Raw genomic sequence first — 12,195 nt, 5'->3', positions numbered from 1 at the left:
AGTGTCTGAAATTAGATTGAGTTTACACCACACAGACTCTTATTCCATATGTGTGTGTGTGATATTATTAGGGGTGTAACAATGTATCATGCCACAAAATTTCACAACACAAAAATGCAACAATATGTATCATGTATAGGTCACCTAAAATTAAAAGTGATTTAATTTATCACCAAATGTGACCCTGGACCACAACACCAGAAGATTTCCATTAATGTGTGGTTTGTTAGGGCAATATTTGGTCGAGATCTGAGGATGCAGAAATTAAAACTCTGTTAAAGTTGTCCAGATGAAGTCCTCAGCAATGCATATTACTACTAATAAAACATTTATGATATATTTACAGTAGGACATTAACATGGAATATGACTTTAATATACAAATGATTTTTCGCATAATAGAAAAATGGATGATTTTGACCCACACAATGTGTTGTTGGCTATAACCACTGATACACTTGGGAATGATTCCATGTGTATTATTATTATTATTATTATTATTATTATTATTATTATGAATATATTGTTATATGTATGTAGTCAGAGGTGAAGCTCGTGTGTCTGACATAATTCTGCACGGTTTGCTACCGTATCTGTGTGAGAAGTAATAACGTAGTTGGGCTTTGATGAGAGTATCAGATGATGATCAATCGTGATGTTAGAGTTCACACTCCAAGATATTGATCTGTAAAACACATCTGCTCGACACACACCTCAACACTTTCTGACTACATTCCCATTAAGGTGGAAACGTGTTCTTTCTGAATGTTCTCTAGTTTTTAAATGTTTTAGAAATGTTGTTTCTTGGTTATGTGAACATTTGTATTACGAGTCGGAAACAAAATCATGGAACGTTTTTTCTGAAATGTTTTAGGTCGGCTAACTTTTAAAATGTTACTACTTGTTTCAAAACTCAGACTTTATAACTCAGTATAAATTATAATAATATATCACTTTATAACTCAGTATAAATTATAATAATATATCACTTTACAACTCAGTATAAATTATAATAATATATCACTTTATAAGCCAGAGATCCAGGCTGAAAACTTGAAATTGCAACTCAGGGCAAAAAAACGTTTCTTGGTCATGTGAACGTTACGGGAACATTCCATTCTTTAAACATTTTGGGAATGTTACATTTGAATGTTTATGAACATTCTGAAACAAGTAGTAAAAAAACAGAATTAAGAGTTGGAATTCCTAGTTGGAAACTGGGAATGAAAAGTCGGAGTTCATAGAACTTTTTTTCTGAAATGGTTTAGGTCAACTACGTTTTTAAATGTTACTACTTTTTTGAGAACTCAGACTTTAAAACGCAGAATTGCGAGAAATATCGTTGGTAACTTAATTGTGAGTCAGAATCCCAAGTTGGAAAATGTACTTCTTGTTTCAGACTTTATTCCTCATAACTCTGACTTTATTTCTAAAGTTATAATGTCAGAAAGTTAATTTGCAACTCAGAATTGCGTGAACAATTAAAAAACATTTCTGAAATGCGTTGTTTAATGTGATTACTTGTTTCAGAACTCTGACTTTATAAAGCAGAATTACGAGAAATATAGCTGGTAAATCGGAAATGTGAGTCAGAATTCCAAGTTGGAAAAACCGTAATTCCAAATTCTGAGGAAACTCTGAGCCGTGAGAAATAACGTCGTGGGACTTTTTAAAAAAAAACATTCTAGGTCATCTAACTTTCTAAATGTTACAACTTGCCTCAGAACTTTATTTCAGGAATTGAGAGAAATTAGGTTTTTAACTTTTTAAAGGGTTATTAACTCCGGTATCGTCTGGAATGATAGTTTTCCACTTGTAAATGTGACTCCGATGTGTTGCAACTCATCATTTTACAATATGTCCGACTTCAACTGTGAATGAAAGGTTGAGTCGAGCGCATTGCATTATGGGATATGTAGTAGGTCCTCTGGCACAGCGATCCGAACGCATCTTCATCATCATCATCATCATCAGTCCTGCCGGAGAGATTTAACAGAAGCGAGGCCTTATTCGTCAGGAGCTGAACGGCCTTACACACCGAGTGCAATATCCCAGAACTCTGACCAACTCACACCGTCCCAAAATGCCAAAAAACTCAAGTGCCCAGCGGACCGACTGTTGACCCTTGACCTCACGCCGACAGGAGCCAATGCGCCGGCGCGGGACTCCTCCATGATCACTCACGGGATCATAACTCTTTTATAATAAGTTTATTCATTCCTTTATACAGGTCATGCATGGAAGCCCGTCTCCGCCACTAAATAAAAAAATATAAAGAGTAATTGCGACTTTATATCTCAGAATTCTGACTTTATAACACGCAACTGTGAGAAAAAAAGTTGCAATTACTCTTAATTGTTTTATTTAGTTTGGAAACGGGCTTCCATAGTCATGTGTTGCTGTTGATGTGTCATTAATGAACCGAGGTTTGTTTACTGCAAAAAAAGCGAGGCTCTTCCTCAGTGTTTTCCAGCCCAAATATCTGAACATCCTTAACTCAAGACACATTCACTGGAGAAGGACTGAAGATCAGGAGACTTGATTAAAGAATCAAAATGAGTTTGTGCTTAAAACACATATATCTGCCAATGGAGTCTCATTTTTCATATCTCCGGTCATTGTGTCTTGTGAGAATGTTTATCTGAAGAGCCGAGACAGAAGCGGGCGAAGTTTTGATGAAGTTTTTCGGCTGTTATCATGTGGTGTTGATCGTGAATGTCTGACGAGTTAGGACACTTTAATATCGTGAAGCTTTATAGTGTTTCATTACTGTAATGTTTAATGTTTACAAAAGTGAAGCCTGTAGATTCACTCGAATGAACCGCTTCGACCTGTGTGTGTGTGTGTGTGTGTGTGTGTGTGTGTGTGTGTGTGTGTGTGTGTGTGTGTGTGTGTGTGTGTGTGTGTGTGTGTGTGTGTGTGTGTGTGTGTGTGTGTGTGTGTGTGTGAGTGTGTGTGTGTGTGTGTGTGTGTGTGTGTGTGTGTGTGTGAGTGTGTGTGTGTGTGTGTGTGTGTGTGTGTGTGTGTGTGTGTGTGTGTGTGTGTGTGTGTGTGTGTGTGTGTGTGTGTGTGTGTGTGTGTGTGTGTGTGTGTGTGTGTGTGTGTGTGTGTGTGTGTGTGTGTGTGTGTGTGTGTGTGTGTGTGTGTGTGTGCGTGCAAGGGATGCTGTTTCTCTCACTCACAAACACGTGAATGTACACTAACAGTCATGTGCACAGATGTTTCTTAATAAAATGAGCATTGAAATGTCATATCTTGTAGTTGTTACAGGTGTTTCAGTAGTTCATGTGTGTGTGTGTGTGTGTGTGTGTGTGTGTGTGTGTGTATATGTGTGTGTGTGTGTGTGTGTGTGTGGGGCCTGGTAATCACTACGTTATGGGCACAAAATGTCCCCACGAAGATGACAATATCCGAAATCCTCGTCCTTGTGGGGACATTTTTTGGTCCCCATGAGGAAAACATCTCATAAATCACACTAAGTGATGTTTTTTTTTTTAATGTAAAAATGCAGAATGCTTCCTGTGATGGGTAGGTTTAGGGGCTGTGTGTGTGTGTGTGTGTGTGTGTGTGTGTGTGTGTAGTGTAGGGAGATATATTGTACAGTTTGTACAGTGTAAAATCCATTTAGCCTATGGAATGTTCCCACATTTCACAAAAACAAACGTGTGTTTTTTGTAGTGTAATGAATCTGATGCATTTAACCGTCATATTAGCAGTGGGATGATGTTACAGCGGAGCTGAAATCACTATTGCAGATCAATACTTCAGCAGATGCTTCATATCCATCACACAACTGTAACTCGATCTGTTGAAACTAGGGCGGTGTATCTTGAGACAAAAACAATAACACTGATATATTTTAAGATATTCTTTCAGTTAAAACAGCTCAACAGTTTAAATATGCATTTTAGTCTGGGACAAGCTTAAGTCTGGTCTGTAAAAGAAGTTGGAAATTCTTAATCACAAGTCGGATTTCCAAGTTGGAAACGTAATCGCGAGTCAGAATTCCATTTGGGAAACTCTTTATCACGAGTCAGAATTCCAAGTTGTAAACTCTTAATCACAAGTTAGAATTCCAAGTTGGAAACTCTTAATCACAAGTCAGAATTCCAAGTTGGAAACTCTTTATTACAAGTTACAATTCCAAGTTGTAAACTCTTAATCACAAGTCAGAATTCCAAGTTGGAAACTCTTTATTACAAGTAAGAATTCCAAGTTGTAAACTCTTAATCACAAGTTAGAATTCCAAGTTGTAAACTCTTAATCATAAATCAGAATTCCAAGTTGTAAACTCTTAATCATAAGTCAGAATTCCAAGTTGTAAACTCTTAATTATAAATCAGAATTCCAAGTTGTAAACTCTTAATCATAAATCAGAATTCCAAGTTGGAAACTCTTAATCACAAGTCAGAATTCCAAGTTGTAAACTCTTAATCATAAGTCAGAATTCCAAGTTGTAAACTCTTAATCACAAGTTAGAATTCCAAGTTGTAAACTCTTAATCATAAGTCAGAATTCCAAGTTGTAAACTCTTAATCACAAGTCAGAATTCCAAGTTGTAAACTCTTAATCACAAGTTAGAATTCCAAGTTGTAAACTCTTAATCACAAGTCAGAATTCCAAGTTGTAAACTCTTAATCACAAGTTAGAATTCCAAGTTGTAAACTCTTAATCATAAGTCAGAATTCCAAGTTGTAAACTCTTAATCACAAGTCAGAATTCCAAGTTGGAAACTCTCAATCACAAGTTAGAATTCCAAGTTGTAAACTCTTAATCATAAGTCAGAATTCCAAGTTGTAAACTCTTAATCACAAGTCAGAATTCCAAGTTGTAAACTCTTAATCACAAGTTAGAATTCCAAGTTGTAAACTCTTAATCACAAGTTACAATTCCAAGTTGTAAACTCTTAATCACAAGTTAGAATTCCAAGTTGTAAACTCTTAATCATAAGTCAGAATTCCAAGTTGGAAACTCTTAATCACAAGTCAGAATTCCAAGTTGTAAACTCTTAATCATAAGTCAGAATTCCAAGTTGTAAACTCTTAATCATAAATCAGAATTCCAAGTTGTAAACTCTTAATCATAAGTCAGAATTCCAAGTTGTAAACTCTTAATCATAAATCAGAATTCCAAGTTGTAAACTCTTAATCATAAGTCAGAATTCCAAGTTGTAAACTCTTAATCGTGAGTCAGAATTCCAAGTTGGAAACTCTTAATCACAAGTTAGAATTCCAAGTTGTAAACTCTTAATCATAAATCAGAATTCCAAGTTGTAAACTCTTAATCATATGTCAGAATTCCAAGTTGTAAACTCTTAATCACCAGTCAGAATTCCAAGTTGTAAACTCTTAATCATAAGTCAGAATTCCAAGTTGGAAACTCTTTATTACAAGTCAGAATTCCAAGTTGTAAACTCTTAATCGTGAGTCAGAATTCCAAGTTGTAAACTCTTAATCACAAGTTAGAATTCCAATTTGAAAACTCTTAATCATAAGTCAGAATTCCAAGTTGTAAACTCTTAAACACAAGTCAGAATTCCAAGTTGTAAACTCTTAATCACAAGTTAGAATTCCAATTTGAAAACTCTTAATCACAAGTCAGAATTCCAAGTTGTAAACTCTTAATCATAAGTCAGAATTCCAAGTTGTAAACTCTTAATCATTAATCAGAATTCCAAGTTGTAAACTCTTAATCATAAGTCAGAATTCCAAGTTGGAAACTCTTAATCGTCAGTCAGAATTCCAAGTTGGAAACTCTTTATTACAAATCAGAATTCCAAGTTGTAAACTCTTAATCATAAGTCAGAATTCCAAGTTGGAAACTCTTAATCGTGAGTCAGAATTCCAAGTTGTAAACTCTTAATCACAAGTTAGAATTCCAAGTTGTAAACTCTTAATCATAAGTCAGAATTCCAAGTTGTAAACTCTTAATCATAAGTCAGAATTCCAAGTTGTAAACTCTTAATCATAAGTCAGAATTCCAAGTTGGAAACTCTTTATAATAAGTCAGAATTCCAAGTTGTAAACTCTTAATCATAAGTCAGAATTCCAAGTTGTAAACTCTTAATCATAAATCAGAATTCCAAGTTGTAAACTCTTAATCACAAGTTAGAATTCCAAGTTGTAAACTCTTAATCATAAGTCAGAATTCCAAGTTGTAAACTCTTAATCATAAGTCAGAATTCCAAGTTGGAAACTCTTTATAATAAGTCAGAATTCCAAGTTGTAAACTCTTAATCATAAGTCAGAATTCCAAGTTGGAAACTCTTTATAATAAGTCAGAATTCCAAGTTGTAAACTCTTAATCATAAGTCAGAATTCCAAGTTGTAAACTCTTAATCACAAGTTAGAATTCCAAGTTGTAAACTCTTAATCACAAGTTAGAATTCCAAGTTGTAAACTCTTAATAATAAGTCAGAATTCCAAGTTGTAAACTCTTAATCATAAGTCAGAATTCCAAGTTGTAAACTCTTAAACACAAGTCAGAATTCCAAGTTGTAAACTCTTAATCACAAGTCAGAATTCCAAGTTGTAAACTCTTAATCATAAGTCAGAATTCCAAGTTGTAAACTCTTAATCATAAGTCAGAATTCCAAGTTGTAAACTCTTAATCATAAGTCAGAATTCCAAGTTGTAAACTCTTAATCATTAATCAGAATTCCAAGTTGTAAACTCTTAATCATAAGTCAGAATTCCAAGTTGGAAACTCTTAATCGTCAGTCAGAATTCCAAGTTGGAAACTCTTTATTACAAATCAGAATTCCAAGTTGTAAACTCTTAATCATAAGTCAGAATTCCAAGTTGGAAACTCTTAATCGTGAGTCAGAATTCCAAGTTGTAAACTCTTAATCACAAGTTAGAATTCCAAGTTGTAAACTCTTAATCATAAGTCAGAATTCCAAGTTGTAAACTCTTAATCATAAGTCAGAATTCCAAGTTGTAAACTCTTAATCATAAGTCAGAATTCCAAGTTGGAAACTCTTTATAATAAGTCAGAATTCCAAGTTGTAAACTCTTAATCATAAGTCAGAATTCCAAGTTGTAAACTCTTAATCATAAGTCAGAATTCCAAGTTGTAAACTCTTAATCATAAGTCAGAATTCCAAGTTGGAAACTCTTTATAATAAGTCAGAATTCCAAGTTGTAAACTCTTAATCATAAGTCAGAATTCCAAGTTGTAAACTCTTAATCACAAGTTAGAATTCCAAGTTGTAAACTCTTAATCACAAGTTAGAATTCCAAGTTGTAAACTCTTAATCATAAGTCAGAATTCCAAGTTGTAAACTCTTAATCATAAGTCAGAATTCCAAGTTGGAAACTCTTTATAATAAGTCAGAATTCCAAGTTGTAAACTCTTAATCATAAGTCAGAATTCCAAGTTGGAAACTCTTTATAATAAGTCAGAATTCCAAGTTGTAAACTCTTAATCATAAGTCAGAATTCCAAGTTGTAAACTCTTAATCATAAGTCAGAATTCCAAGTTGTAAACTCTTAATCATAAGTCAGAATTTTCAATAGAATTTTTTTTTTTTGTACACTACTTTTTTTGTATACTTTTTTTTATTATTTAGTGGCAGAAACGGGCTTCCATACACACCTAGGATGGCGTGAGGAGGAGTCAATCATGGGGTCATTTACATTTTTGGCCTTTAAGTGCGTTTACATGACAGAAACTGCAGAGTAGATGATTGAATCAGAGCTTTGTGTGTGTGTGTGTGTGTGTGTGTGTGTGTGTGTGTGTGTGTGTGTGTGTGTGTGTGTGTGTGTGTGTGTGAGAGAGAGAGAGAGAGAGAGAGAGAGAGAGAGAGAGAGAGAGAGAGAGAGAGAGAGAGAGAGAGAGAGAGAGAGACCCTCCCTGAGCATGTCACTGCAACCAGACACTGAAAGAGATCCGTCTGCTTCCTAACAACTCGAGATTAAATTTTCTTACCCAACACACACCGGCACACACACACACCGGCACACACTCTGCGTTTTTACTTTCTCATAAAAACTCCTCCTGTGTGATTTATAAGCCTTTTGTAAAGTGGGGCCATGGGTAATGTCCTCATATTTCACCCTCTCCTGTAATACCTGTGTCATACCCATGGCATTACACACATTTGTTTCCTCATATGTCACACACACACACACACACACACACACACACACACACACACACACACACACACACACACACACACACACACACACACACACACACACACACACACACACACACACACACACGTGCGCGCTCTAAACTCCTCGCCTCAGTTTTGTCTTCATTAGTGAGCCTGATATGGAGGCGTGTAAATGTTTCATTAGATTGTGTAATGGAGCGGATGCTGACACGTCCTGTGGGAGGACAGAACACTGTAATCACCGGATTACCGCGACCTCCAAACGGAGTCTAATCCCAGAGAAATCATTCATGAAACACACACACACACACACACACACACACACACACACACGACCTCCTAACGGAGTCTAATCCCAGAGAAATCATTCATGAAACACACACACACACGACCTCCTAACGGAGTCTAATCCCAGAGAAATCATTCATGAAACACACACACACACACACACACACACACACACACACGACCTCCTAACGGAGTCTAATCCCAGAGAAATCATTCATGAAACACACACACACACACACACACACACACACACACACACACACGACCTCCTAACGGAGTCTAATCCCAGAGAAATCATTCATGAAACACACACACACACACACACACACACACACACACACACACACACACACACACGACCTCCAAACGGAGTCTAATCCCAGAGAAATCATTCATGAAACACACACACACACACACACACACACACACACACACACGACCTCCTAACGGAGTCTAATCCCAGAGAAATCATTCATGAAACACACACACACACACACACACACACACACACACACACACACACGACCTCCAAACGGAGTCTAATCCCAGAGAAATCATTCATGAAACACACACACACACACACACACACACACACACACACACACACACGCGACCTCCTAATGGAGTCTAATCCCAGAGAAATAATTTATGAAACACACACACACACAGTGTGAGTGGGCAGAACTTCCATCCATCCATCCTTTGATCCACCCACCCATCCATCCATCCTTTGACCCATCCATCCATCCTTTGATCCATCCATCCATCCATCCTTTGATCCATCCATCCATCCATTGACCCATCCATCCATCATCCATCCTTCCATCATTTGATCCATCATCCATCCATCCATCCATTGACCCACCCATTCATCCATCCATCCTTTGACCCATCCATCCATCCATCGACCCATCCATCCATCCTTTGATCCATCCATCCATCCATCCTTTGACCCATCCATCCATCCATCGACCCATCCATCCTTTGATCCATCCATCCATCAATCCTTGACCCACCCATCCTTTGATCCATCCATCCATCCTTTGATCCATCTATCCTTTTTTCCATCCATCCATCCTTTGATCCATCCATCCATCCTTTGATCCATCCATCCATTGACCCATCCATCCTCCATTGACCGATCCATCCATCCATCCTTTGATCCATCCATCCATTGACCGATCCATCCATCCATCCTTTGATCCATCCATCCATCCATTGACCGATCCATCCATCCATCCTTTGACCCATCCATCCATCCATCCATCCTTTCATCCATCCATCCATCCTTTGACCCATCCATCCATTGACCGATCCATCCATCCATCGACCGATCCATCCATCCATCCATCCACCAATCCATCGATCCATCCACCAATTGACCGATCCATCCATCCATCCATCGACCCATCCATCCACCAATCCATCGACCCATCCATCCACCAATCCATCGACCCATCCATCCATCCTTTGACCCATCCATCCATCCTTTGACCCATCCATCCATCCTTTGATCCACCCATCCATCCTTTGATCCATCCATCCATCCTTTGATCCACCCATCCATCCTTTGATCCATCCATCCATCCATCCTTTGATCCACCCATCCATCCTTTGATCCATCCATCCATCCTTTGATCCACCCATCCATCCTTTGATCCATCCATCCATCCATCCTTTGATCCACCCATCCATCCTTTGATCCACCCATCCATCCTTTGATCCACCCATCCATCCTTTGATCCATCCATCCATCCTTTGATCCATCCATCCATCCTTTGATCCACCCATCCATCCTTTGATCCATCCATCCATCCTTTGATCCATCCATCCATCCTTTGATCCACCCATCCATCCTTTGATCCATCCATCCATCCTTTGATCCACCCATCCATCCTTTGATCCATCCATCCATCCATCCTTTGATCCACCCATCCATCCTTTGATCCATCCATCCTTTGACCCAAGAGAGTGTTTTCCTTCCCAGCCGTCCTCATGAAGAACAGTGTGATGTCTGTGGTGTGGTGTGAGATTGTGATGATGGGCAGACGTCATTCTCTCGCTCCAGATGAATGATTTTCAGGCTTTATTGTCCCTCGAGAGCGTTTGCCGTCTCTCTATAATCGTATCCATAAAGCTCAGAGACACAAGCGGCTGATCCTCCGCACAGCCGCCTCGACCTACAAACATCCATCTGAGCACAGCCAATGACCTGTGAGCGGCTCGTCCAATCAGCAGCGGCCGCCTCAACGCCACACATACACACACACAGCATTCACACACACGGGTGGAGTGTGTGTGTGTCTCATTATCTCTGAGTGCTCGTCGCTGTCTGTCATTCAGGATAAACCCGTTTCTCTCTGTCCTAAAGGCATTCAATCCCTTTCACAGCTACACACACACACACACACACACACACACACACACACACACACACACACACACACACACACACACACACACACACACACACAGCCTACATGCTCATGTCTGAATGAGGACATTTCCTACACTTCTATTGAAATTGAACACAATTTGGTGTACAGAGATTGCTAGTAATGGCATAAATAAATGACAAATAACAAGGTTAAGGTTGTGTTAAAGTGGACACACAAAAACACAAGTCTAAAAACACAAACATAAACCAATACAGTAATACCAACACACACACACACACACACACACACACACACACACACACACACACACACACACACACACACACACACACACACACACAAACAGCTCTAATAAATCCACATTTGGGCAGCGCCGCTCTTTATTACGGATGCTTGTACTTGGCATATTACACAATACAGGATAATCCGCGCATCAGAACATGTGCCGTCTAATCTGCCCTCTAAAGCATTTTTACTGTTCTAAATAGATGCTAGGGTGTTGCTAGGCAGTCGATTTGTTTCTCTGTATGGTAGGCACCCTAGCAACGCCCTAGCAACCGGCCAGAAAACCCAATTCTCGGTGGGGAAGATACTACAACATGACACGGGCTGTAATTGGCGGCCCATTGTGTTCCATATGCAAAGTTCAAAGGACCATACTTTTTTTTTTTTTTTTGGCAAAGCTGGTTTAAAACAGCTTTATGTCCGCTTTAAGACAGCTTTAAAGGAGATGGAGAAAAGTCACCAGGAAAAATAAGCATTAAATATTATGTAATATGCCAAGTTTAAGGGTCCATAATAAAGATAAGTACAGTGAGAACTGGCTAAGATTTGGATTTCATTAAAGTAGTCGTAGTATGAAGCCATAATTTCTGATTTTACACACCCTCAAACGAGACCAAGAATAATAGATGCCAAATGGGCTGGTAAAGGTCTTGCCTAGGGTACATACAAATATTGTTAAGGCTTGTGCACACCGGGACGATTATCACGCCCTTATTGCCGATGTTTAACGCCTTGTGACTAAAAAAATAAAAGCCATCTACTGTCCGGGAGTGAATTTGGACCCTTGAAGTTGGTTAGACAAAACACAAGCGTTTATTGCACCATGCCAACTTCAGGAGTCCATAAAATTAGAATGGAAGGGTCAAAACTGGCCAGAGTTTGGATTTCATCAGAGCGGTAACTCTAGTATGAAGCACTTCTGTCAGAGGTAACGCCCTTAAAGCGGCCGGACCATCACACCTGAAGGCACTTCGGCAGCTCAGTGTGCATATTTCCAATGGGAAAGTGAAAAAACAGTGAAAGTAAAAAGTGAAGGCCAAGTAAGGTAACCCATAATCAGAATTAATCCTCTGCCACACACACCTGCCCCTAAACCTATCCA

Source organism: Pseudorasbora parva, chromosome 11 (genome assembly GCF_024679245.1).
Source record: "Pseudorasbora parva isolate DD20220531a chromosome 11, ASM2467924v1, whole genome shotgun sequence".
In the NCBI taxonomy this organism is placed as follows: Eukaryota; Metazoa; Chordata; class Actinopteri; order Cypriniformes; family Gobionidae; genus Pseudorasbora; species Pseudorasbora parva.
The sequence above is the reverse complement of the archived record's forward strand: the minus strand, read 5'-3'. Positions refer to the sequence as shown.